At 43.7% G+C, this 27,281-nt stretch overlaps 1 protein-coding gene across 8 annotated transcripts in view; it reads left to right on the top strand.

The window, feature by feature from the left end:
• The window catches only part of LOC142839135 (intraflagellar transport protein 172 homolog), a 70,709-nt gene that overhangs the window by 23,210 nt on the left and 20,218 nt on the right, over positions 1–27,281 (top strand). The window contains exon 3 of one of the 8 annotated variants that reach the window (XR_012908699.1): positions 4,966–5,869. The exons of 6 other annotated variants lie outside the window; for them this stretch is intronic. The gene's annotated coding sequence lies outside the window, so the exon portion shown is untranslated. Of the gene's footprint in view, positions 1–3,938; positions 4,186–4,965; positions 5,870–27,281 lie in introns of those variants that run through there. One more of the 8 variants, XR_012908697.1, reaches the window with a different exon arrangement.

Genomic DNA, 27,281 nt, shown 5'->3' with positions numbered 1-27,281 from the left:
GGGTTCGAGCTGTCATTAAATGATACAGAAGACATGCTGGAGTCAGAAGAACGGTTTCCCGTCGTACCCACAATGTCAGAGCCGGAGGAAGACCAATCTTGGGGCTCTTTTAAGGTTTTCATAAGTGTTGACCTGACAAAAAGAAATGTTTTCATTTTCTTTGGGATCAGTAGGCATAAAATTAGTAAGAAGAGAGAGAGTGGCTGTTTCAAGTTCAAACCATTTTTGGTCTAAGGGAGAGATGAAAGGAGGGGTTGCATTCACAAACATCAGTTGTTTATGTAAAGAATCCCTCCACCAAGAGCAAGATGTGTGAGTCAGTGAGGAAAGGACATGCTGTACAAAGAGAGAAGCTGAGTTCCATCCCCAGGACCCACATGAAAAGAAAGGGACACAGTGCCACAGTGCTGGGGAAGCAGAGAAAAGTGGATGCCCTGGGGCTCACTGAACAGCCAAGGCTAATTATCTCAAAAATCCAGCTGCATGGCTCCCCAGAAATGACACCCAAGTTTTGCAAACACATACATGCACACACACACATGCACACACGCACAACCTGTGCTTGCCATTAAGCCAGAAGACCTGTGTTTGATCCCTAAGACCCACATGTTAGAAGGAAAGAACTGACTCCTGTGGCTTCTCCTCTGACCACCATGTACATGATGTGTACACACACACACACACACACACACACACACACACACACTTTGGGGCCTAGAGATATGGCTCAGCAGTTAAGAGTAGTGTCTGCTCTTCCAGAGGACCCAAGTTTGCTTACCAACACCCACATGGTAGTCTACAAACATTTGTAACTCCAGTGCCAGGGGATCCAATGCCCTCTTCTGGCCTCTGTGGGCATCAGTCATGAATGTGGTGCACAAACACACATGCAAGTAAAATACCCATATAAAACATGGAATAAATAAAGCTTAAAATATTATTCTCCATTGCTCAAACTCACTTTTCTTTTACCTCCCTCCTTTTACTCCCTTCTCTCTCTCCCCTACCCAGAAACTCTGTTTCCTGACCTTGCATTTTCCAAATGTTGCAAGATATTTTGAAGACTCCTGTCTATGGATCCGAATAAATATTCCTGGCTCCAGCCAGTAGAGTGTCCTAAAATACTGAACACAAAAGGGGATGTCAGTAGAATTGAAGTGATATTAAAGTACCAGTAAGCCAGCCAATAAGAATAGGAAGTTAATTTAGGAAGGAGGCAATTGCTGTCACAGTAAATGAAGTAAAAGTCCCAGGATTTTACATACAGCATCTATCGTTAAGATGGTGTTGCAGCTAGGATTTCCATTGTTGTATTGAAACACGATGACCACAAACTTAGGGGGACAGGGTTTGTTTCAGCTTACAGTTCTCAGGTTACACTCCATTGCTGACGGAAGTCATGGTAGGACCTCAGGGCAAGATGGACCCAGGAGGCAGCAGCTGATGCAAAGGCCATGGAGGAACCCTGCTTACTGGATTAAGAAAATGTAGCTGGGCAGTGGTGGCACACACCTGTAATCCCAGCACTTTGGAGGCAGAGGCAGGTAGATCTCTGAGTTCAAGGCCTGTCTGGTCTACAGAGTGAGTTCTAGGACAGCCAGGGCTACACAGAGAAGCCCTGTCTCGAAAAACCAAAAATAAAAAAAAAAAATTAAAAAAGCAGCACAGGCTTGTCCACAGGGCAATCTAGAGAGGGCAATCTCTTCCAAAATTATGCCAGTTTGGATCATGTTGACATGAAATCAGCCATCGTGGTATTTGTCATAGGACAGTCTGGAGACAGACTCTGCTTACCGTTTTAGATCAGCTTCAGTGATATTCATTATTCTAGCTTTTTTCAGCTGTGAAACTGTAACAGGAGTAAAGAGACCGTGAGCATAGTGACTACTGACATCATCTAACAATTAGGGGAGCAAAGATGAAGTCACATCGTGAAACTGATGAGTGGTACGGCCCAGCTATCAAGTTTTGTTTTGCAAGCAAACTACACTGTCTTCATCATGTACTAGAAGTGACCCCGGAATGCAGTAGTGAGGGACACAGAGGTTCCCAATACATCTTTTCCTTTAAAGATGTCTACCCCACATCCACATCCGTGGTAGCGAAATAAGGAGATGGACCTCCCTCACCAAACTCTTGGTAGTTAATTTTTGCCCATTCTCCTTCCCCATATTTTGGGCTTTCCATGAAAATGTATGGGACATAGAAGCACGAGGAAAGCAAACAATGTAGGAGTTATGGAGCTGTCTGCATGACTTTGGAAGTGAAGATGTCAGAAAGATGGGGGTACTCTCCAGGAACACCCTCCTTTTCCACTTTCTTCCACCCACTGTTCAAGACTAGAGTTTGAAAGCATGGCCCACGGTTGATCAGTCACCAGCCTTGAGCTGATCAATAAGGGAGAGAATCATTTTGACCTGTGAGTAGATGGTTCTGGAATTGTTCATTTTTCTTTGGAATCTAGAGAAACACAAAAAGAAACAAAGTCAAGTTTATGCTCTAGATTGAGGGTTTTATGGACAACACTTCTCACCTTATCTATGGGATATTGACACATTTTATATCAGGTATCAACACGGTTGTCATCTGTAACCATATTATTAGTTACATCTCATTGAATTATGTGTGAATAATTTATTAAGTATACTAATGGACCAGCAAGATTGCCCTGTAGGCCCAGGTGTTTGACACCAAGCCTAATGACCTGAGTTCTGTCTCTGGAGCCCACAGAATATAAGAAGAAAAGCAATTTCCACAAGTCGTCTTCACCTCCACACGCGTGCCATGGGCATTTGTACATGGATGTACACACATACAAATTAGTCCTAGATTATTGTGTGTATGAGTCCTGTACTCTAGAGACTTGCATTCATAAGGAAAATAGCCAACCAAACAGGTAAGATGCCATGTGGGAGTCAGCAAAACGACTCAGTGGCTAAAGATACCTGTGGCCAAGCCTTGACAACCTATATTCAATCCCTATGACCAGTATGGTACATGAAAAGACTCTTTCAGGTTGTCCTCTACTTCCACATGCCCCTGGCCCCATGTCCTACGCACACATGTACACACACACACACACACACACACACACACACAAAATATAATTTTCATTTTGTTTTGTTTTTCGAGACAGGGTTTCTCTGAGAAACCTGGCTGTCCTGAAACTCGCTCTGTTGATCAAGCTGATCTGGAGCTCACAGGGGTCCCACTTCTGCCTCCTGAGTGCTTACAAATGTAATTTTTAAAAAATGGGGTAACTCACTCAGGATAGTGTTTTCTAATTCCAACCATTTGTATGCAAAATTCAAGATGTTGTTATTTTTTACTGCTGAATAGTACTCTAATGTGTAAATGTGCCACATTTTCTTTATCCATTCTTCAGTTGTGGGCCATCTAGGTTGCTTCTAGATTCTGGCTATTACAAATAATGCTGCTATGAACATAATTGAACAAATGCTCTTGTAGTATGATTGAGCATCTTTTTGAGGTAACCCAGACCCAAAAAGATGAATATGGTATGTACTCACTCATAAGTGAATACTAGCTACAAACAAAGGACATTGAGCCTATAATTCACGATCCTAGAGAAGCTAAGTAATAAAGTGAACTCTAAGAAAAACATATATAGGTCCACCTGGAAAGTCGAAATAGACAAGATCGCCTGACAAAATTGGGAGCACGGGGTGGATGGAGAAGGGAGGGGAGAAGGAGAGGGGTGAAGAGAACTTGAGGGAATGGGATAGTCGAGATGGAGGAAGGACAGAGATGAGAGCAAGGAAAGAGATAGCTTGATTGAGGGAGCCACAAGAAACATGGCTCTAGATATAGGAATTCACAAGGATGACCCCAGCTAAGACCCTAAGCAATAGAGGAGAGGAACCCCAATCTCAATTTGCCCTGTAGTCAGACTGATGAATATCTTAAATGTCATCCAGCAACTGATGGAAACAGAGGCAGAGACCCACATCGGAGCACTGGACTGAGCTCCCAAAGTCCAGTTGAAGAGTGGAAGGAAGGAATGAGAATATGAGCAAAGAGGTCAAGATCACGATGGGTTCACCCACTGAAACAGTCTACCTGAGCTAATGGGAGCTCACCAACTTCAGCTAAACTGGGAAGGAACAAGCATAGGATCAAACTAGTCCCTCTGAATGTGGGTGACAGTTGTATGGCTGGGGCAGATTGCGGGACTACTGGCCCTACTGCATGTACTGGCATTTTGGGAACCTACTCTCTTTGGATGGATACCTTGATCAACCCAGATATAGTAGAGAGGGCCATGGACCTTCCCCAAAGCCATGTGCCTTAACTTCTCTGAGGATGGATGGGGTAAGGTGGGAGGTATGTGGATGGAGTGAGAGGAAGGGAGGGAGTGGGAATTTGGATTGGTGTGTGTAATGAAGGGAGATAGTTTTTCTTTTTTAAATATATAAATAAAGATGGGGTGGGCTAAATGTCATGGAAATATATCAGCCGAGCTGTGGTGGCACACACCTTTAATTCCAGCACTTAGGAGGCAGAGGCAGGTGGATCTCTATGAGTTCAAGGCCAGCCTGGTCTACAGAGTAAGCTCCAGGATAGCCAGGGCTACACAGAGAACACTGTCTCAAAAAAAAAAAGAGAAGAAGAGGAGGAGAGAAAAGAAACAGAAAAGAAAGAAAGATATCAGTGAACACAGAAGACCACGATTAATTTCTTAAGAAAGAATGGAAGAATTGCCATTTGGGGTAGATATCAAAGAGTCAGTGGCTTTTCAGGCAAGAAACTCGGTTTTATGGACATGTTACTAGTATGCAGATTCTTATTCTTTGTCTTCTATTGGTTACATGGATCCTGTTCTTACCCAGCATTCAACTGCTTGCCCATACAGATCCCTACTTTCCCCATCTTCTCTAGAACACGGATCCAAAGGCTCCTGGACCTATACTTATAGGACTCAAATGAGTTCTTTTAATTTTACAGGTTTGGGCTGAATTGATTATCACAGGTCAAAGAGTGAGAAATCCGGTATGGGAACAAAACAAAACAAAAACCCAAGGAGCAACAGTGAAACCTCAGAGGCCACCCTGAAATCCTAAGTCACGCCAGTGTCAGACTCTAGAAAAATCTGGGTCAGGAAAAGAGTTGGGACAAAGAATGCCCTGTATAAAGTAACTAAGACCTTATTAAAAAAAAAAAAAGGTTCTCAAAGTGTCACATGCTCAGAGGAAACAAGGCGCCCTTCTCTGGGAACCCAGACTGTGTCCGTGGGGAAAGAGAAGCAAGTTGCAGTCTGGACTCCTCGCTGATCTCTTCTTTACTGCAGAAGCAATGTTACCACTACCCTAAGCTCCCACGGCCACGATTTCCCCAGTGGACCATAACCTTGGGAGACTGAGCAGAACTGAACCTTTCCCATTCTGTTAGAGCCGTCAGAGGACAGGAAAGGAGCTAAGACAGTGGCAAATAACAAAGAGAAAAATAAAAGTGTATCAATTCTCAATATGGGATGCGGAGACGGACACTAAGAGGATTGTGAATTCAAATGTGGGGTGCTGGAGAGGTGGCTCAAGCGTTAAGAGCGCTGGTTGCTCTTGAAGAGGTCAGGTTTGGTTCCCAGCACCCACACTGTGTCTTCTAACTGTAACTCCAGTTTCAAGGGACCTGCTGCTGTCTTATGACCCCTGAAAGCACCAGGCAACATGTGTTGTCATGTACACAGGCAGGCAAAAATCTCATACACAGAAAATAAAACAATTCTTATTTTTTTTAAAAAAAAATTGAAATGTGAAAAACAATGTGAATTTTTGTTGTTGTTTTCTTTCTTTTTTTTTCTTTTTATTTTTTCTTTCTTTTTTTTTCCGAGAGAGAAGGGTTCTTGACTGTCCTGGAACTCACTCTGTAGATCAGGCTGGCCTCAAACTTAGAGATCTGCCTGCCTCTGCCTCTAAGTGGTGGGACTAAAGGCGTACAGCTGCCCCATACCCCGCCGGCTACTACTGCGAATTTTAAAGAATTCAGGTGTGAAAGACTGGAACAGAGAAAATAAATATGTGGGTTTTTTTTTAAAGCCCTGTGATCTTGGGCAATGAACTAATTAAAGAAACTTTTTTGTTTGTTTGTTTGTTTGTTTTCGAGACAGGATTTCTTTGTACAACAGTCTTGGCTGTCCTGGAACTTACTTTGTAGACCAGGCTGGCCTCAAACTCACAGAGATCCCCTGCCTCTGCCTCCAGAGTGCTGGGATTGAGGACGTGCGCTATCACCTCCCGGCTGAAAGAAAACTTTTTAAAAACTGTAATTGCTAAAAGGATAGATCTTAAATTTCTTATCATACACATGAAAAAAATCTGAAAAGCGTGATAACTAGCTTGATTTAATTATTATGCAATGCACGAAGCAAAACATATTATGCTTCATAAATATGTATTTGCTAATAACATTTTCTTATGTGTATGAGTGTTTACTTGTATGTATGTGAACCATATGCATGCCTGGTGCTCTTCTGAGTCCAGAAGTTGGTGTCAGGTTCCCTGGAACTAGAGTTACAGATGGTGAAATCTCTATGGATTCTGGGAATTGAACCTGGGTCCTCTGCAAGAACAGCAAGTGCCCTCAATCACTAAGCAATCTCACCAATTCATATCACTTTTAATCCAGCAGAAGACACCCCACATGCTCATTTAGAAGCGCTCAATGACAAATTTACCACATATTCCTAGGCCCTGGAAACTGCCAGGGGATTCAGCTTCACACTGAAAAGTTGCTGCAGACTGATGATTCTCAGTTTCTATCAGTTCTTCTATTGCTGCGTCAGCTGCACTAAAGCGGACTGAGGAAAGAGGAAGGAACGGTGTATTTTGAGGGTCAGACCATCACGGTGGGGAAGGCGGGCCTTAGCTGGTCACATTCCAGCCCTAGTCAGAGAGAGATGAGTGGCAGTCAGCTCGTTGACACCAAAGTCCCTGGAGCCATGCTGCCCACATTTAGAATGGGTCTTCCCACTTTAATAACACAGTCTACAAACTCCTTCACGGGCATGTTTATCTTAGGAGACTTGAGACAGCGTCGAGTTCACATTATCTGAGTGCTCCTCAAACTACCTTCAAACCGTGAATTATAAAGTGTTTCTGGATTGATGGTGCCATCCTTGAAGGCAAATGAAATGCCTTTGAGGAAATTCCTAGGCTTCGAAACCCCTACAAAGTCAGATTATGGTGGCTCGTCCAGAAACCCTCCTCTCTGGAGGGTGACCTGAAAGGACTGCCATGAGTTCAAGACCATCTTAGGATATCTAGCAAACTCCTTGCTAGCCTAGGCTTCAGAATGAAACCCCACTTCAAAACAAACATCTGAACTTGGCTGATGAACGCCTTTAATCCCAGCGAAATGGCTATTTAAAATTTTCTCCTAGTCAATTTAAAATTCTCATGTGGTGAAAGATCTGAAGAGGGTATGGACAGTGCAGCCTAGAGAGGTAAAATGGAGCCAACGAGCATAGGAGATACAGCAATAAGAGCCCAGGAGGCAAGGGCAGCAAGAATGTAGCAAGACATTACTTGAAGATCAGTAACACTGAACTACATAGAAAATCAGTATTTTCTGTTCAGTTTTCCAAGACTCTGAAACCTGCTTTATTTTTATGTATGTTTGCGCGTGGGTATGCTTGTCCCTGTGGGTACACAAGTGTACAGGGTGTGTCTGCCTATGTGGCGGGTGCACATGGAAGCCTGAAGTCAGCCTTGGTGTCATTCCTCTGGTACCATCCACCTTGATTTTTGAGACAAGGCCTCTCATTGCTAAGAAGTTTATAAACTAACTGGGCAGGGAGCCCCAAGGGTGCACCTGTCTCTACCCTCAACCCCAGTGCTGAGGTTACATGCGTGTGCTGCTGAACACAGATGTTATACATAATTCTAGGATCAAAGTCGGGTCCTCATGTTTGCCAAGCAAGTGCTTTACTGATCTCTGCAGCTCTGAAAACTGCTTTGAAGCAGTCTGTCCTTGGAGTTAATAACTAGGAACTTGTGAGAACTGAGAAGCACTGACGTCGTGTAAGAGCTGTGACGGCAGACGCCGAAGAACAGCTGAGTTAAGTACATTCAAAACTGCTGGAAGCGGAAGAGAAAGAATTCTAATACTTGTCCCCAAATAAAAGAGCTATCATAGCCACATGAATAGTGAGGTGAAGAGCTGGTGTGTTTTCAGAAATATCAGGCATCAGAAAATAGCAGAATAAATTCTTCAATGTGCTAAAAGAAAACAACCGCCCATCCTGACTTACACTTTGCAAAACTACTCAAAAATGTAAGATAGGGCAGAGAAATTGCTATTGAACGTAAACATAGTATACCTAACTGGGTAGGTGAGATCTTACAGAATGATGATGAATATAAATATTTGGAATTTATTCAAACAATGTATGGATGTTTGATGTGACAGAGACACTTGCACATCAGCGTTTACCGCAGCACCATTCATAACAGCTAAGTTATGGAGCCATATGTGAGCAGCCGCAGAGGAATGGGCATTAAATATGTCTGTATACTCAATGGATTTTTTTTTCTGTCATGAAGAAGAAGTTACACAGTTTTCAGGAAAAGGGATGTACCTGGGGCTCATCTGAAGCCAGCTAAGCCAGCCTCAGAAGGACCAGCACCAAATGATCTTTCCCATTTGTAGTTCCTAGATTTTATATAGATACAAAAAATCATAAGCGTAACCATGCCACTAAAGCAGAAATGTAATTACCTGCAAGAGTAAATGAACCAATGGGGAGACAGTAAAGACGAGAGGGGAGGAGGGGGATTGTGTAATGACCTGCAAGAGTAAATGAACCAATGGGGAGACAGTGAAGATGAGTGGGGAGGAGGGGGATTGTGCTCAATGTACAACACTTACTCTATGAAATTATTCTTATGGAACAATGCCATATACAACAGATACACCGTGAAGATGATTTTTTAAATAACGCATAGTTATTTAAACATAACACAAGGATCAATACATTACACCATACTAGCTGCATAAGTAGGAAACTGTCATGTCATCTCACTGGTGCAGAAAAATAAAAACAAACATCCAACAAATTAGAAATACCAGGGAACTTCCCCCGACATACACTGGGTCCAGTGTTATCCCCCAACTTGTTATGTAGAAACCCTAACCCCAAGGTAATAGTGTTAGTAGGTGGGGTCTTTAGGGGGTAGCTATGTCATGAGATAGAAAACTACAAAACATTGTTGTAGAAAGTAAATAGTAATTAAGACATTCTTTTTCATGATTGGAAGGTTTGATGCTAAAATGACATTACCAACACAATCTATAGATTCTGTAGGGATACTACACAATTCCTATCCAAGCCCCTCTTTTGTATAAATGACAACTCTGTCCTAAAAATCCCTGTGGAATTACAAAGGTCCCTCAGGAGCCAAAACAATCTTGAAAAAGAAGAGTTGGAAGGCCCATATTTTCTGATTTTAAAACTTTGTACAGAGCTGGGTGGTGGTGGCATAAACCTTTGATCCCAGCACTCGGGAGGCAGAGGCAGGCAGATCTCTATGAGTTCGAGACCAGCCTGGTCTACAGAATGAGCTCCAGGACAGCAGGGCTGCACAGGGAAACCCTGTCTTGAAAAACACAGCAAAACAAAGAAAAAGAAAAACTGTGTACAAAACAAAACTACAGTGCTCAAAAATAGTTGTGGTTTAAGAATCTAATAATAAAAATCGGCTGGTTCTCTATAGAGACTCCATGACCATTCAATGAAAAAAGAAAAGAACCTTCAACAAATGATGCTGGGACAACTGCATAACCACGTGGAAAGGAATGAAGTTGGGTCTTTACTTCATATCCTGTTTAAAAACGAACTTGAGATGGAGTAAAAACCTAAATGTAAGAACTACTTAAGTCATGAAACTCTTTACAAATAGAAAAGAAGGGGGCTGGAGAGATGGCTCGGTGGTTAAGAGCACTGGCTGCTCTTCCAGAAGTCCTGAGTTCAATTCCCAGCAACCACATGGTGGCTCACAGCCATCTACAATGAGATCTGGTGCCCTCTTCTGGCCTGCAGACACACATGGAAGGAATGTTGCATACACAATAAAAAAAATAAGTCTTAAAAAAAACAAATAGAAAAGAAGAAAAGAAAGAACTGGGTTTGGAAAGATGGTTCAGCAGTTAAAGCACAGCTCTTGTAGAGGACCCAGGTTTGATTCCTAGCATACACAGCAAATGCTCACAATTGCCTGTAGCTCCAGCTCCAGGGGGATCCAGCACCTCTGGCTTCTGCTGGTATCTGTGCTCATGTTCAGACTCACAATTATACAAACACAATTTTGTATACACACACACACTTTTAAAAATGATAATGATAAGTCTTTTATTTTTTGGTTTGGTTTTTCAAGTCAGTGTTTCTCTGTGTAGCTTTGGACCTGTCCTGGAACTCACTGTAGACCAGGCTGGCCTCAGACTCACAGAGATCCACCTGTCTCTGCCTCCCAAGTGCTGGGATTAAAGGTGTGCACCACCACCGCCTGAATGATAATAATAAATCAAAGCAAGAGAAAGGAGTGTAATGGTTAATTCTTATGTCGACTTGGCTAGGTTATGGAGCCCAGATGTTTGGTCATATATTAGTCTAGAACATTTCTTTGACAGTAATTTTACATATGATTAACATTTAGAATCAGTACACTTTGAAGCAGATTGCTTTCGATACTGTGAGTGGGCATCACCCAATCAGCTGAAGGCTTTAAAAACAGAGACCAGGGGGGCTGGAGAGATGGCTCAGCAGTTAAGAGCATTGCCTGCTCTTCCAAAGGTCCTGAGTTCAATTCCCAGCAACCACATGGTGGCTCACAACCATCTGTAATGAGGTCTGGTGCCCTCTCCTGGCCTGCAGGAACACACACAGACAGAATATTGTATACATAATAAATAAACAAACAAACAAATAAATAAAAAAGAACAGAGACCAGAACACCCTGAAGAGGAACAAATCCTTCCACAAAACGGAAGCACACCAAAGTATACCTATTTTACTAGCCTGTCCTGTCCTGCAGATTTTGGACTGGGGACAGTAATATTAACTCTTACCCAAGTTTGTCTATGAATTTCAGAGGAGATATGAGAGGTTTTTTTTTTGTTGTTTGGTTTGGTTTGGTTTTGGTTTTTGAGACAGGATTTCTCTGTGTAGCCTTGGAGCCTGTCCTGGAACTCACTCTGTAGACCAGAGGCCTTGAACTCACAGAGATCCCTCTGTCTCTGCTTCTCAAGTGCTGGAATTAAAGGCATGCACCACCACGGCCCAGCTGAGAGCCAATTTCTTAACTTTAGTCACATTCCTTTGGAGTGTGTGTGTGTGTGTGCATATGTGTGTGCGTGCATGTGTATGTGCATGTGTGTGTGCACATGTGTGTGTGTGTGCGTGCATGTGTGTGTGTGTGTGTGTGTGTAATAAAGAACAATCTGGTCTTTGTTCCAGATTCTTAGTACAAACTCCCAAAACCCCTGTAACTCCATGAGCAGTGAGGGCATCTGTTCCGTTAATGAGATGGAAATGTGGATTTGCTTCTGTTTTAATTGAGGAAGCTGGAATAATCACCATTCTAAAATCTAATTAAGACCTGACCACTCAATATATTTATGCAAAGTTGCATAAGTACCAAACAAAATATTAGCAAACTGAATCTAATAAATCTAATTAAAGTGTTGGATCCAACATTACAAATGAATTATACATTTCCTAGGAATTCACAGTTGATTTATTATCTTACATTCTCATGCAACTCGGTACACTGATTAAACAAACAAGAAAAAATATGACCATCTAAATAGAGGCAGGAAATATACTTAATATTTAGTACCCAGTATGAAGAGATTAAATTTAAAATTTTAGAAGATTTTTTTTAATTAACACCAATTCTTGTAAAATTTCCTTGATTTGATAAAGAATATTTGAAAAGCTACAGAAAACATTATACATAACTGGTGAATTACTGAAAACTTTCCTTGACTTAATAAAAGAAACAGATGCCCACAACACACTGCTCCTGAATATTGTACTAGAAGTCATATTCATAAATGAAGGCAAGGAGAACAAAGTCATAAATAAGAACTGGAAAATAGGTAATAAAACTGTTGTTATTTACACATAACATGATTTAGAGAATATTCCTTCAGGAGAATAGATTCAAAGTGAGAAACTTAGCAGGGTCCTCTAAGCAGATCATTATGGAAAGATGTTGTATTTGAGAGTTTCAGCATCATTTATAAAATGGGATTTACAAGGGGCAGCGGTGGCATGTATCTTTAATGCAAGCCCTCAGGAAACAGGAGCAGGTGGATCTCTGTGAGTAGGCCAGCCTGGTCTACAGAGTGACAAAGTGAGTTCCAGGGCAGCCTGGGCTACACTGAGAAACCCCGCCCCCTCCCCCCGAAAGAAAGAAAGAAAGGTAGTGGACTGCTTGCCTAGCACACCAGACCCCGGATTTGATCCCTAGCACTAAAAATACTTAAAAAGATAGATATAGGCGATGGAGGATAGATGATAGATAGATAGATAGATAGATAGATAGATAGATAGATAGATAGATAGATAGATAGATACAGGTGGATATAGATAGATTGATAGATAGATAGATAGATAGATAGATAGATAGATAGATAGATAGATAGATAGATAGATAGATAGACAGATGATAGATAGATGATTGATAGATAGATACAGGTGGATATAGATAGATAGATGATAGATAGATAGATGATAGATAGATAGATAGATAGATAGATAGATAGATAGATAGATGATAGATGATTGATAGATACAGATGGAGATAGATAGATAGATAGATAGATAGATAGATAGATAGATAGATAGATAGAGAGAGAGATAGATAGATAGGTAGATAGATAGAGATAGATGATAGATAGATACAGATGGAGATAGATGGTAGATGATAGATAGATAGATAGATAGATAGATAGATAGATAGATAGATAGATAGCCATACCAGAGCAGACAATATGTGCCTCCTGGTGAGTATCGTGACCTATGAAGTATGTCCTCTCTTCTCAACAGAAAACAAATTCCTCCTGGTTCTAGTTCATGTTGAGTTGCAAAAAATAGAGTATTTGTCATCAGCCTATCTATGAAGTAAGGGGTTTAGTTGGCCTCATGGTTCCAGAAGTCTAAGAGATTAGTGCTAACTTGTCCTTAGCTCATGTGACATCTTTGTACAGCTTAACTCACAGCAGAAGCAGAGGAGCTGGTGGGTGCATGCGGAAGACAAAATGGATCCGACTTCTGTGGCAGCTAACCCAGTCCTCAGAGAGTAAGGAGCCCCGCCTGGGAGACCCTACCCAGTCTGCAAAGAATGGCATGAATCCCTCCTGAAGGTCACACTTGGCAACCCTAATCCCCTGGAAAATGCATATATTTCTACATGAGTTTTGGAAAAATCCCAACTCACAGGAAGTACAAGAGGCAGCAAAATGTATCAAATCACAACATGAAGGGTTTTTTTTCAATAATTTTTCCTAATTCAAAATATTTTATACATGCATACAATAAAATATAATCATACCCACCCCTCCCCACTCCAACTTTCCCCATATACACAACATATCCAACTCCCAACCTCATGTTTGCCTTTTTTTTAATAACCCACTAAATCCAAATAGCATCGTCCTCATGTGCACAGCTGCACAGCACGGGTATTTGATCATCAAAATGTTGACGTAAAATCTAGAGAAATGTTTCTTTTATCCAATACTTAAATAAAACTATTAAAAGAAAAGAAAAGATTAGAATAAAGAAGCATTCTGGCAAGAAACCTGGCTCTAGAGAAATTCCCAGGCATCCGCATGGATGACCCCATCTAAGACACTAAGCAATAGTGGAGAGGGTGCCTGAACTGGCCTTGTCCTGTAGTCAGACTGATGACTATCTTAAATATCACCATAGATCCTCCATCCAGCAACTGATGCAAGCAGAGGCAGAGACCCACAGCAAAGCACTGGGCTGAACTCGCAAAGTCTAGTCGAAGAGTGGGAGGAGTGAGAGGTCAAGGCCATGATGGGGTTACCCACTGAAACAGCTTGCCTGAGCTAATGGGAACCCACCAACTCTGACCTGACAGTGAGGGGACCAGCATAGGGCCCAACTAGGCCCTCTGAATGTGCGTGACAGTTGTATGACTGGGGCAGACTGTGGGGCCACTGACAGTGAGACCGGGATTTATTCCTACTGCTTGTACTGGCTTTTTGGAGCCCATTCTCTTTGGAGGGATACCTTGCTCAGTCTAGATATAGTGGGGAGGGCGTTGGTCCTGACTCAAAGCAATGTGCTAGACTTTGTGGACTCCTCTCTGAGGAGTGAATGGGGGGAGGTGGAGGGGAAGGGAGGAGGGGAGGGAGTGAGAACTGGGATTGGTATGTAAAATGAGAAACGAAAGTTTTTAATAAATAAATAAATAAATAGAAACATACTGTTGCCAGGCGGTGGTGACACACACCTTTAATCCCAACACTTGAGAGACAGAGGCAGGCAGATTTCTGTGAGTTCGAGGCCAGCCTGATCTACAGAAAGATCTCCAGGACATCCAGGATTACATAGACAAACTGTGCCTTGAAGAACCAAAAGGAAAAAAAACTAAAACAGACAAACAAACAAAAATCAAGAAAAAAATACACCAGAAATGTAGTCATTGCTTTACCTGGAATGAGGAATGACCTGAATTTGATCATCACTAACATACACACAGACACCCAGATGCTCACATGCTCACACACACACACACACACACACACACACACACACACACAAATTCACACAAACAACAAATGCACAAATGACTTGAATAGGCAGTTTACAAAGGAGAATTTCCAAACAACTAATAAACCTGAGATGTTGTTCAATGTTATTATTTATCGGGGGGCAGGGTGGGGGATGCATGTGAAACCACAGTGCAATACCACACACTCACTGGAGTGACTCAATAAAGAGGTGGGCGTGCCAAGTCTGGGGAAGATGGCAGGACTGTAGGAGAGCCAGCCGCTCATGGTCTGCTCAGAGGATCGAAGACTCAGAAGAGGCGTGATCTACTGATGTTTCAAACACACAAACAATGTACTCAGACAATCCCTCTCCCACTGGAAATAGACACTTGCAATTCACTCCCTGAGACCTTCTTTGTCTTGTCATATGATTATAATAAATCTTTCTTCGTAAGACAAGCTCACTCTACCATCTGCCTCCCATCCATGCGATGGTCAATATCCACACCACTCCTACCACATTCTTTTCCCCAACTTCCCCAGAGTTAAGTCATATGAATGCTCCATTTCAGCTGGAACTCCTAGAGAGCACTTCCTATATACCTAGTAATTCTTCCTCAGTGTCTATTTGATAATAGATCCTAAAGCTACCGAAGCTACTTCTTTCTTCTTTTTCTTCTCCTCCCCTTTGACTTCTCCTCCTTGTCGTTGTCTTCTTCTTCTTCGTCGTCGTCATTGTCTTCTTCTTCTTCATCTTCTTCCTCTTCTCCTTCCCCCTCCTCCTCTTTCTCCTCTCCCTCTTCCTCCTCCTCTTCCCCCTCCTCCCCCTTTCTTCCCCTCCTCTTCCCGTTCCTCCTCCTCTCTCCTCCTCCCCCTTTTCGTCCTCCCCCTCGATTCCTCCTCCTTGTCATCGTCTTCTTCTTCTTCTTTCTCTTCTCCTTCCCCCTCCTCCTCTTTCTCCTCCCTCTCTTCCTCCTCCTCTTCCCCCTCCTCCCCCTCTTTCTCCCTGCCTCATCCTCCTCCCTTCATTCCCCTTCTCCTCCTCCTCCTCTCCCTCTCCTCCTCCTTCTTTTTCTTTGTATTCTTCTTCTTCGTATTCTTCAATTTTTGAGACAGAATCTCTGTTCAGTCCTGGCTGTCCTGGAACTCACTATGTAGACCAGGCTAGTCTTGAAAGTAGAGAGATCCTCCTGCCTCTCCCTCCCAACTGTTGGGACTAAAGGTATGCACCACCATACCCATCCTAAGGCTTCTTGAAGTGAATTAAGAGAAAAACAAGGCAGGTAGTGCCTCCCTTAGTCCCAGCACTTGGGAGGCAGAGGCTAAAGAATCTCTGTGAGTTCAAGGCCAACCTGGTCTACAGAAATCAGGAGAGCCAGGGCTACACAGAGAAACCTTGTCTTGAAAAATCAAAAGAAAGAAAGAAAAAGGAGGAAGCATCTGTTAGTAATGTCTCAACTCCCCTCTGCCCTCCATCCAGGTCCTCCTATGGCCCAGAGAACAGGCATTCAGACAAACCTATAGGACGTCAGCATGGGGAGAAGTGACTTAAAAAAGAGTGGTTATCACGTACCGTTCTCTTGGCTGCCACCTGGCCCTTGTTCTGATGCCTAGAAAACCGTATCCATGCACCAGAAACTAAAAATGCAAGTAACACCATGCTGAGGTACGCTGGCAGTGAGGCAGCCAGGCCCCACAGTAGCGCCATTCCTCAAGCCTATGCCCCCTCTCAGCTACAGCTTCTGCCTTTATAGTGAGATTCAATGACATCACAATAGCCCCTGCCAGGGAAAGCCAGGCTGTGGGCATGCTCAGGTACCAGCTGCTGCCCTTCCCTGTGTCTGCCCGTGGCTCTGAGAGCTCTGATATCTAAAGCTCAGGGAAGAATCCATCTGTGAATCTCCTAGGATTCAGCTAGGCAGACTTGTCATTAAGGGAGGCGTGATGAGGCAGACTTTCAAAGGTCTTCCCAAATGACTTGTTTTGACTCACATTTTCTTTGGAGCCAGTCACTGGTCACTGTCAAGTTTGGACTGGGTCTATAGCCATAAATTGCAAACTGCAGGTTAGAACACAGCCCCAAGTGGAATCTAGGAGAGCTGGGATAGATCAAGTGGGATCCCTCAGGGACTTGGAGGTGCTTGGTTTTCTAGGTTTGCAGGTCTCCATATTTCCTAGTTGCTGTTGCCCCGACACACATCACTCTGAGCAGTGGCCTTAAGAGAGGATCGACGGTCTCATTGCCCAGATCAGTCATTATACCACCCATCACTCCATCTTCCCTAGAGTCAAGGCAGTGCAAACAAGATTGATGTGATCGTTGGTAAAGAAAATGCTTTTCTTCCTCTAGAACACTAACGGACTACTGCCTAGTAGGCACCGTTTTAGGAGACTAGGTCTTTTCCCCACAGGGTCTTCCGTCTATAGGGGCAGCGCAATTAATATTCTTGGGAAGCCCACTAAAAAAGAATAAATAAATAATGGAGTGTGTGCTTTATGAAGCGCTGTGCAACCCTACAAGGATTTTAATCATCAAGAACTCTGCCCTGTACCCTGAGCACCGGGCAGGTGCTAGCCACATAGCATGGATGTATGTACACCAGGGGTAAACCTGCCTGGAGTCCTGGGAAATAATTAGCAATGAAATATCCCTTCGGGTTCTTAAAACATTTGTGTGCAGTTCAACAGGAACCCTTAAAGATTTGCTTTTCTTACTATTTTAAATTGTGTGTGTATGCGTATGCACGTATGAGTGCAGGTGCTATGGAGAGGGGCCGAGAGGGAATCTGCAGGGACAGGTGTTTGAGGACCACACAACATGGGTGCCGGGTACTGAACTTGAGTCTCTGCAAGAGCAGCCTTCATTCCCCACCTCTGGGCCACCTCCAGCCTAACAAGGAGCTTTTAGGCCCTGTCATTTACATTATGATGTCAGCATGTCCCTTGAGGGTTCGGGGGGGGGATTTTTTTTTTCGAGACAGGGTTTCTCCGTAGCTTTTTGGTTCCTGTCCTGGAACTAGCTGTTCTAGACCAGGCTGGCCTCGAACTCACAGAGATCTGCCTGCCTCTGCCTCCCAAGTGCTGGGATTAAAGGTGTGTGCCACCACCGCCCAGCCAGGGGGGGGGGAATTTTATCCCATAGTGAGGCATTAAGAGAGTAGGAACTTAATTCAACTACATAAATAGCTTTACCTGGAATGAGCAATGACCTGAATTTGATCATCACTAACATACACACAGACACCCAGATGCTCACATGCTCCCACACACACACACACACACTCATACCCACACACACACACAAATGCACACAAACAAAAAATGCACAAATGACTTGAATAGGCAGTTTACAAAGGAGAATTTCCAAACAACTAATAAACCTGAGGTGTTGTTCAATGTTATTATTTATCAGGGGGCAGGGTGGGGGATGCATGTGAAACCACAGTGCAATACCACACACTCACTGGAGTGACTCAATAAAGAGGTGGGCGTGCCAAGTCTGGGGAAGATGGCAGGACTGTAGGAGAGCCAGCCGCTCATGGTCTGCTCAGAGGATCGAAGACTCAGAAGTGGCGTGATCTACTGATGTTTCAAACACACAAACAATGTACTCAGACAATCCCTCTCCCACTGGAAATAGACACTTGCAATTCACTCCCTGAAACCTTCTTTGTCTTGTCATATGATTATAAATCTTTCTTCGTAAGACAAGCTCACTCTACCGTCTGCCTCCCATCCATGCGATGGTCAATATCCACACCACTCCTACCACATTCTTTTCCCCAACTTCCCCAGAGTTAAGTCATATGAATGCTCCATTTCAGCTGGAACTCCTAGAGAGCACTTCCTCTATACCTAGTAATTCTTCCTCAGTGTCTATTTGATAATAGATCCTAAAGCTACCGAAGCTACTTCTTTCTTCTTTTTCTTCTCCTCCCCTTTGACTTCTCCTCCTTGTCGTTGTCTTCTTCTTCTTCGTCGTCGTCATTGTCTTCTTCTTCTTCATCTTCTTCCTCTTCTCCTTCCCCCTCCTCCTCTTTCTCCTCTCCCTCTTCCTCCTCCTCTTCCCCCTCCTCCCCCTTTCTTCCCCTCCTCTTCCCGTTCCTCCTCCTCTCTCCTCCTCCCCCTTTTCGTCCTCCCCCTCGATTCCTCCTCCTTGTCATCGTCTTCTTCTTCTTCTTTCTCTTCTCCTTCCCCCTCCTCCTCTTTCTCCTCCCTCTCTTCCTCCTCCTCTTCCCCCTCCTCCCCCTCTTTCTCCCCGCCTCATCCTCCTCCCTTCATTCCCCTTCTCCTCCTCCTCCTCTCCCTCTCCTCCTCCTTCTTTTTCTTTGTATTCTTCTTCTTCGTATTCTTCAATTTTTGAGACAGAATCTCTGTTCAGTCCTGGCTGTCCTGGAACTCACTATGTAGACCAGGCTAGTCTTGAAAGTAGAGAGATCCTCCTGCCTCTCCCTCCCAACTGTTGGGACTAAAGGTATGCACCACCATACCCATCCTAAGGCTTCTTGAAGTGAATTAAGAGAAAAACAAGGCAGGTAGTGCCTCCCTTAGTCCCAGCACTTGGGAGGCAGAGGCTAAAGAATCTCTGTGAGTTCAAGGCCAACCTGGTCTACAGAAATCAGGAGAGCCAGGGCTACACAGAGAAACCTTGTCTTGAAAAATCAAAAGAAAGAAAGAAAAAGGAGGAAGCATCTGTTAGTAATGTCTCAACTCCCCTCTGCCCTCCATCCAGGTCCTCCTATGGCCCAGAGAACAGGCATTCAGACAAACCTATAGGACGTCAGCATGGGGAGAAGTGACTTAAAAAAGAGTGGTTATCACGTACCGTTCTCTTGGCTGCCACCTGGCCCTTGTTCTGATGCCTAGAAAACCGTATCCATGCACCAGAAACTAAAAATGCAAGTAACACCATGCTGAGGTACGCTGGCAGTGAGGCAGCCAGGCCCCACAGTAGCGCCATTCCTCAAGCCTATGCCCCCTCTCAGCTACAGCTTCTGCCTTTATAGTGAGATTCAATGACATCACAATAGCCCCTGCCAGGGAAAGCCAGGCTGTGGGCATGCTCAGGTACCAGCTGCTGCCCTTCCCTGTGTCTGCCCGTGGCTCTGAGAGCTCTGATATCTAAAGCTCAGGGAAGAATCCATCTGTGAATCTCCTAGGATTCAGCTAGGCAGACTTGTCATTAAGGGAGGCGTGATGAGGCAGACTTTCAAAGGTCTTCCCAAATGACTTGTTTTGACTCACATTTTCTTTGGAGCCAGTCACTGGTCACTGTCAAGTTTGGACTGGGTCTATAGCCATAAATTGCAAACTGCAGGTTAGAACACAGCCCCAAGTGGAATCTAGGAGAGCTGGGATAGATCAAGTGGGATCCCTCAGGGACTTGGAGGTGCTTGGTTTTCTAGGTTTGCAGGTCTCCATATTTCCTAGTTGCTGTTGCCCCGACACACATCACTCTGAGCAGTGGCCTTAAGAGAGGATCGACGGTCTCATTGCCCAGATCAGTCATTATACCACCCATCACTCCATCTTCCCTAGAGTCAAGGCAGTGCAAACAAGATTGATGTGATCGTTGGTAAAGAAAATGCTTTTCTTCCTCTAGAACACTAACGGACTACTGCCTAGTAGGCACCGTTTTAGGAGACTAGGTCTTTTCCCCACAGGGTCTTCCGTCTATAGGGGCAGCGCAATTAATATTCTTGGGAAGCCCACTAAAAAAGAATAAATAAATAATGGAGTGTGTGCTTTATGAAGCGCTGTGCAACCCTACAAGGATTTTAATCATCAAGAACTCTGCCCTGTACCCTGAGCACCGGGCAGGTGCTAGCCACATAGCATGGATGTATGTACACCAGGGGTAAACCTGCCTGGAGTCCTGGGAAATAATTAGCAATGAAATATCCCTTTGGGTTCTTAAAACATTTGTGTGCAGTTCAACAGGAACCCTTAAAGATTTGCTTTTCTTACTATTTTAAATTGTGTGTGTATGCGTATGCACGTATGAGTGCAAGTGCTATGGAGAGGGGCCGAGAGGGAATCTGCAGGGACAGGTGTTTGAGGACCACACAACATGGGTGCCGGGTACTGAACTTGAGTCTCTGCAAGAGCAGCCTTCATTCCCCACCTCTGGGCCACCTCCAGCCTAACAAGGAGCTTTTAGGCCCTGTCATTTACATTATGATGTCAGCATGTCCCTTGAGGGTTCGGGGGGGGGGGGGAATTTTTTTTTTCGAGACAGGGTTTCTCCGTAGCTTTTTGGTTCCTGTCCTGGAACTAGCTGTTCTAGACCAGGCTGGCCTCGAACTCACAGAGATCCACCGGCCTCTGCCTCCCAAGTGAGGATCCAGAATCTGTGGTTATCCTTGGCTATACTGCAAATTCAAAGCAAAGTTGAGCTACATAAATCCTGTCAAATAAAATAAAATAAAAGCACTGGCGTATTTACTATTAAATTAAAAAAAAACAGGGCCTTGAGAAATGTATAGTGATGTTTTGTTTGTGTTTTAATAAAGCTTGCCTGAAGATCACAGTGCAGAGGCTAAGCCACTAGAGGCCAGGCAGTGGTAGCTCACATCTTTTAACCCCAGTATTTGGGAGTCCCATGTCCTTAATCATAGCACTAGGGAAGTGGAGACAGGAAGGGATATGGCTGGGCAGAGAGGAAGGAGACTGGAGCCCCAATGCAGTCAGGTTTGGTGGAGACAGTTGCAGTCTGAGGATGCAGTCTGAGGTACAGTCTGAAGCAGTCTGAGGATGCAGTCTAAGACCAGAATTCCCCTTTGGTCTGAGCATTGTTAGAGGTAAAAGGTCTCTCTGGTGGCTGGCTGCACTGCTTCTCTGATCTCTCAGCTTTCACCCCTAGTATCTGGTTCCGGGTTTTATTTAAAGAACAATTAGATAGAATTCATGCTACAGAGATGGTTCAGAGGTTAAGAGCACTGGCTACTTTTGCAGAGGGCTTGGGTTCGATTCTTAGCACCCACATGGTGACTCACAACTACCTATAACTTCAGTTCCATATTGAAAGAAAAAATGAAAAAGGAAAGGACACGACTGTTCTGGGGTATGGTGGAGGAGAAGGCTTATTGGAGATAAAGGAGAGAGTGTAGTCAGAGGCAGAGACATCTGGGAGAGTCCAGGGTAGACATGACACTGAACATAGTGAGGAGACGGGGTAGGGGGAGAGGGGAAAGAGGGGAACCAAGTGCAGCATCCAAGAGGGCAAAAGGGAACCAACCAAACTCAGGAAAGAGCTCAGGTTTCCACTCCCATCAGATTTTCCCAGTAAGAAAGAATGCATCATAGTTGGGTTTGTTTTCTTGTGGGGAGCTACATCTTTGTTTGTTTGTTTGTTTGTTTTTTCAAGTAAGAATTACAATATTCATATCTATTTTATCTTTATCATAACTAAGGAAAACTATAACTATCTTTTTCAACTCCATCAAAGACCTAAGTAAATGAGAGGTAAGCAACTTACAAAACTCTAGAAATCACAGAGACATCTCGCTGCCTGGACAGTCACCCATATATGAGAGTAAGCAGATACAGGTAGCAGAGCGTGAGAGTCATGATGTACAGAGCTTTGCTGCCCTGACTTAATCCATTGCTTAGTTATTTGCCTAGACAGGGATTCACACAGTCAGGACTGGCTTTGAACTGCTGATTGTCCTCCTGCTGCCTCATGAGAACTAAGACAAGATTATGTGTCACTACTCTGGCCCAGGATGGTTCTGAATTGGATGAAGCAATATTCTGGCTGTCTTTCCATCAGTACTGTTTCTCTCAGTCACGTCTTCAGTAGGTCTTGGGTACCTGAGTTTAATTTTAGGTGTACCTGGAGGACATAGTTTTTAAAGAAACAAATGTCAAAAACTTTTGAAGCCAGCTCAATTTAAGAAAATTGAAATATCAGAGAAAAACCAAGCTGCATCAGTGAGAAGTTACCCCTCTCAATATAGATCCCAGCACTTGGGAGGCAGAGGCAGGTGGATTTCCGTGAGTTCGAGGCCAGCCTGGTCTACAAGAGCTAGTGACAGGACAGGCTCCAAAAGCTACATGGAGAAACCCTGTCTTGAAAAACCAAAAAAAGAAAAAAGAAAAAGAAAAATACCTTGGCCCCGCCACCGCCCATATTACTACAAATGGCGCCCCAAGTGATGGACTAAACCCACTTAAAAAACCTGAGAAGGCTTAAAAATAATGGAGAGAGAGTTTAACACAGATTTTTGCTGTTTGTTGGTGGCGTGCTGTAGAGAGATTTCCTGATTCAGCAAGAGCAGCAGAAAAAAAGCTGCGTTATTTTAAAGCGTGGCTTCCTGGGGCTGTGCCGCCAGTGCAAACTCTGGCTTTATGTTTGTGTTCCCGCTTGGGATCGGAAGGAGAGTGCTCTGAGACCTTGACGATGACTCAGAGCTCCCCGCCTGCTCCTGGGCAGAAGGCAGAATCAGGCTTAGGCAGGCGGAAGATCATGGCGGATTCCTGCCGCCATACAGAGACGTGTTTTCAGACTGCACAGTGCTCTGCGAGTCAGATTTGGATGTAACTTGGATGAAAAGAATTTCTGTGCTGCGTGTTCAGTCTCAGAATTAAAGTGCTGAGTGCCGCTCCTACCTGGCAGCCCCAGAGCTAGCACAAAATGGTACGTCCTCCATTTTGAAATTTTCCTGACTCAGCTTCAGCTGCAAATCCCTGCAGCTCATTAAGAGGTCCTGCCACGAAACACTTAAACGGTGGTGACGAAAAGCTGAACGCATGCTTTTCGGTTTTCAGCCGTAGCAGGAAAAAAGCTGCGCGTTTAAAAATGCCAGCTTTCTGGGCCATCCTGCCAGGGCAAACTCTGACTGTTTGAGGCAGGAGGGCCGGCTACTGAGAGAGGACTTGAGTGTTGTCTGTTGTAGCTCTCTGGCTGGCAAGGAACTTGAAACGCCAGTTGTGGCTATAAACATGGCTACAGCCAGTACCTCAGCCATGAGGCTGGAAAGCTAAGGATCCAGCTGGCAAAGCCATGGCTTTAGTCCTACTGATATTGCTTGGTAAATTAAAGGCTCTTGTGGTCAGAAAAAGAGAGATATACAGTAAAGAGAGATTCAAAGACAGAGAAAATTTCTGAATGGTTTAAAGTGTGTTAAAAATATATGCAAGCTAAAAGTTGAAGTTCTTAAAAAAAAAAAAGGAAGAGAGTTGTTGTGTGTCGTAGTACACACCTTTAATCCCAACACTTGGGAGGCAGAGGGAGATAGACCTCTGTGACTTCAAGGTGTGGTAGCACACACCTTTAATCCCAGTGCCTAGAAGGCAGAGATGAACAGATCTCTGTGAGTTCAAGGTGTAGTAGCAAACACCTTTAATCCCAATGCCTGGGAGGCAGAGACAGGAGGATCTCTGAGAGTTCAAAGACTGCCTGGTCTACAGGGTTATTCCAGGTCAAAGATATACGCTCAAAAAGCAAAAAGTTAACCTAGGAATGTCACAGCTTAGATTCTTAAGCGCCTAGTGATTTAAAGGCGCAAATCAAAAGTGCTCCTGGATAGTAAAAAATTGCAGATTCACAATAGGACAGATTCAGACCACTAAACGAGTCACACTGTTGGATGAATGTACGTAGGCTTGGGAGAGAGAAGAAAAAGAATATAGAGAATAAAGTTAATGTTAAAAAAAAGGTAAAGTCTTTAAAGAGACAGAGTACAGATAGTTAAGAGATTAAAAGAAATAAAGAAATATAAGCCGCGTAAAAATGGAAAATTCACAGAGAGTCTGGATTATGTACATTGTGTTTTCTTTAAAATTTTTGACTGTGAAGGAGCTAAGTACAGAGAGACATTTCATTATATGGGCTGCCCAGTGGAACCAGAACGGATATCCTGAGGGTATGATTTCAAAATTTGGATCTGAGGATATGATACTTTGGAAAAGAGATTCTGCTTTTGTTTTCACAGAGGATCAGACCTTGTGGATTGCATTTATCCCGATTTGGTATGATGGACCACGTCCTCCTGAAGGGTTGCTGTGAACATCTTCAGAAAATTGCTTCGCTCAACTGCCAACTGAGATGACCCTGGCACACAGGTTATACCATGAAAGACCTAATTAACGAAGCCCCCATTCAGCAGGAAGCAGTTTGGAGAGAAAAAACTGCGCCCATGTTCCCAAATATAGTTTATAAATGTTCTTTTACATTTAAAGGGGGATATGATATAGACATGAATAATTTGCATTAGTATAGATTTTGCTTTATTGATAGAGATTTACGGTCAATTTTGTTATATGTATAAATGTTTCTGATATAACTTTTACTTGATAACTTTTGTTATATGTAATTTTGCTATGTTAAAGTTAAAGCCTTTTTTTTTTTTGTTTAAACTGAAAAAGGGGAAGTGATGGGGAGTGTCATATATCAATCTGTTGATTTCATTGGCTAAGCAATAAAGAAACTGCTAGGCCCATTGGATAGGCCCACCCTTAGGTGGGTGGAGTAAACAGAACAAAACGCTGGGAGGAAGAGGAAGTGAGGTCAGACTCGACAGCTCTCCTCTCCGGAGCAGACGCCTTCAGAGAGACACCATGCTGCCCGCTCCAGGGAAGATGCACGCTATGAAGCTCCGACCCAGGATGAACATAGGCTAGAATCTTCCCGGTAAGTACACCTAGGGGCGCTACACAGATGATTAGAAATGGGCTAAATTAATATGTGAGAATTAGCCTAGAAGAGGCTAGATAGAAATGGGCCAAAGCAGTGTTTAAATGAATACAGTTTGTGTGTAATTATTTTGGGTAAAGCTAGCCATGTGGGCAGGGTGCTGGGGATGCAGCCCCGCCGTCGCCCCTATTACTACAATAGGTGACCTAGGGCCAAGGTATTTTTCTTATTCTTTTTTCTTTTTTTGGTTTTTCAAGACAGGGTTTCTCCATGTAGCTTTTGGAGCCTGTCCTGTCACTAGCTCTTGTAGACCAGGCTGGCCTCGAACTCACGGAAATCCACCTGCCTCTGCCTCCCAAGTGCTGGAATTAAAGGCATGCACCACCACCACCCAGCTTTAAGGTATTTTTCTTAAGATTTAGTTTAGATTTTATTTCAGTGCACAGATGAGGAAATAACCAGCTTGGCAAAGCTATCAGTTTCCCAAGTTATGGTGGTTTGAATGTCGATGGCTCCCATTGGCTCATGTGTTTGAAGACTTGGTCCTCAGTTGGTGGAACTGTTTGGGAAGGATTAGGAGGCATGGCCTCATTGAAGGAGGTGTGTCAGTGGGGTGAGCTTGAGATTTTAGAAGGGTCATGCTATTTGCCACTCTATCTGCTCTGCATCCTGGTTGTCTTAAGAGCTCTAAGCTACTGCTTCAGTGCCATGCCTGCCTGCTGCCATGCTCTCCACCATGAGTATGGACTCTAACCCTCTGAAACAGTCAGCCCCAAATTAAAGACTTTCTTCTATAAATTTCCATAATCATGGTGTCTTACCACAGCAATAGAAAAGCAACTAAAGCCGAGTATAGTGGCTCACACCTTTAATCCCAGCACTAAGAAGGCAGAGGCAGGCAGATCTACACAGCGAGTTTCAAGACAGCCAGAGCTATCTCAAAAAACAAGCAAATGAACAAAAACTAAAAGATAGAAAATGAAACTAGGCATGAAGCATGTCTTCAGTCATTTTAAACACTTCCCATTTCTTACATTTATACATACATATGTACTTGTAGCATACAAACACTATCCAAGCTTAGTCCTAAATAATTAAAGCAAATATAACCAACTGCCTTTTCCCTGACCTTGGTCAAAGACTTCTTCTTAGCCTGCCCCTCCCCCCATCCCCAAGGGAAGACAGGCACACACACTACACGTGGGGAAGTTGATTTTCAGTGGAGCTTTTTTTTGGGGGGAGGGGTTTCAAGACAGGGTTTCTCTGTGGTTTTGGAGCCTGTCCTGGAACTAGCTCTTGTAGACCAGGCTGGTCTCGAACTCACAGAGATCCTCCTGCCTCTGCCTCCCGAGTGCTGGGATTAAAGGCGTGCACCACCACTGCACTGCTCAGTGGAGCATTTTATACTTAATCTTGATCCTTCAAAATAAACTGAAAAGAAAACAAATCCCTAGTGAAAGAAGGGGTTAACTAGCCACAGGGAACTGTCAACTACAGGGCAATTAAAGTTAGGAGTGGCCACCAGTAATGGTGAGTGTTTAATGGTTGAAGAGTTGGGTCAATGGCCATTCCTTTTTTTCCCTTCTTCCCCCCCCCCCCATTCTTTTTCTCTTGGAAAGAGACTACAGAGGCAGTACTATTTAGGTCAGCCTGAGTTTGTTACAACAAACTCTGTTATCTACATATGTAAGAATGTTTCTCTTTCAGTTTTCTCACAGCTTGCTCCTTCAAACAGGACACCAAGAGTTCACTTATAGCTACTTTTTGGTGAGAAAAAAATATACTAAATGAAAGTTTGTTTCAAATGAAACACTTGCAGTCTTTGGTTACTAACACAAGTTGGTCTCTTACAACCAAAATTGTTCTCTCGCCTTTTAGCCTTTTC

Source organism: Microtus pennsylvanicus, chromosome 21 (genome assembly GCF_037038515.1).
Source record: "Microtus pennsylvanicus isolate mMicPen1 chromosome 21, mMicPen1.hap1, whole genome shotgun sequence".
Taxonomy (NCBI): Eukaryota; Metazoa; Chordata; class Mammalia; order Rodentia; family Cricetidae; genus Microtus; species Microtus pennsylvanicus.
This window is presented reverse-complemented; position numbering and strand designations above follow the sequence as displayed.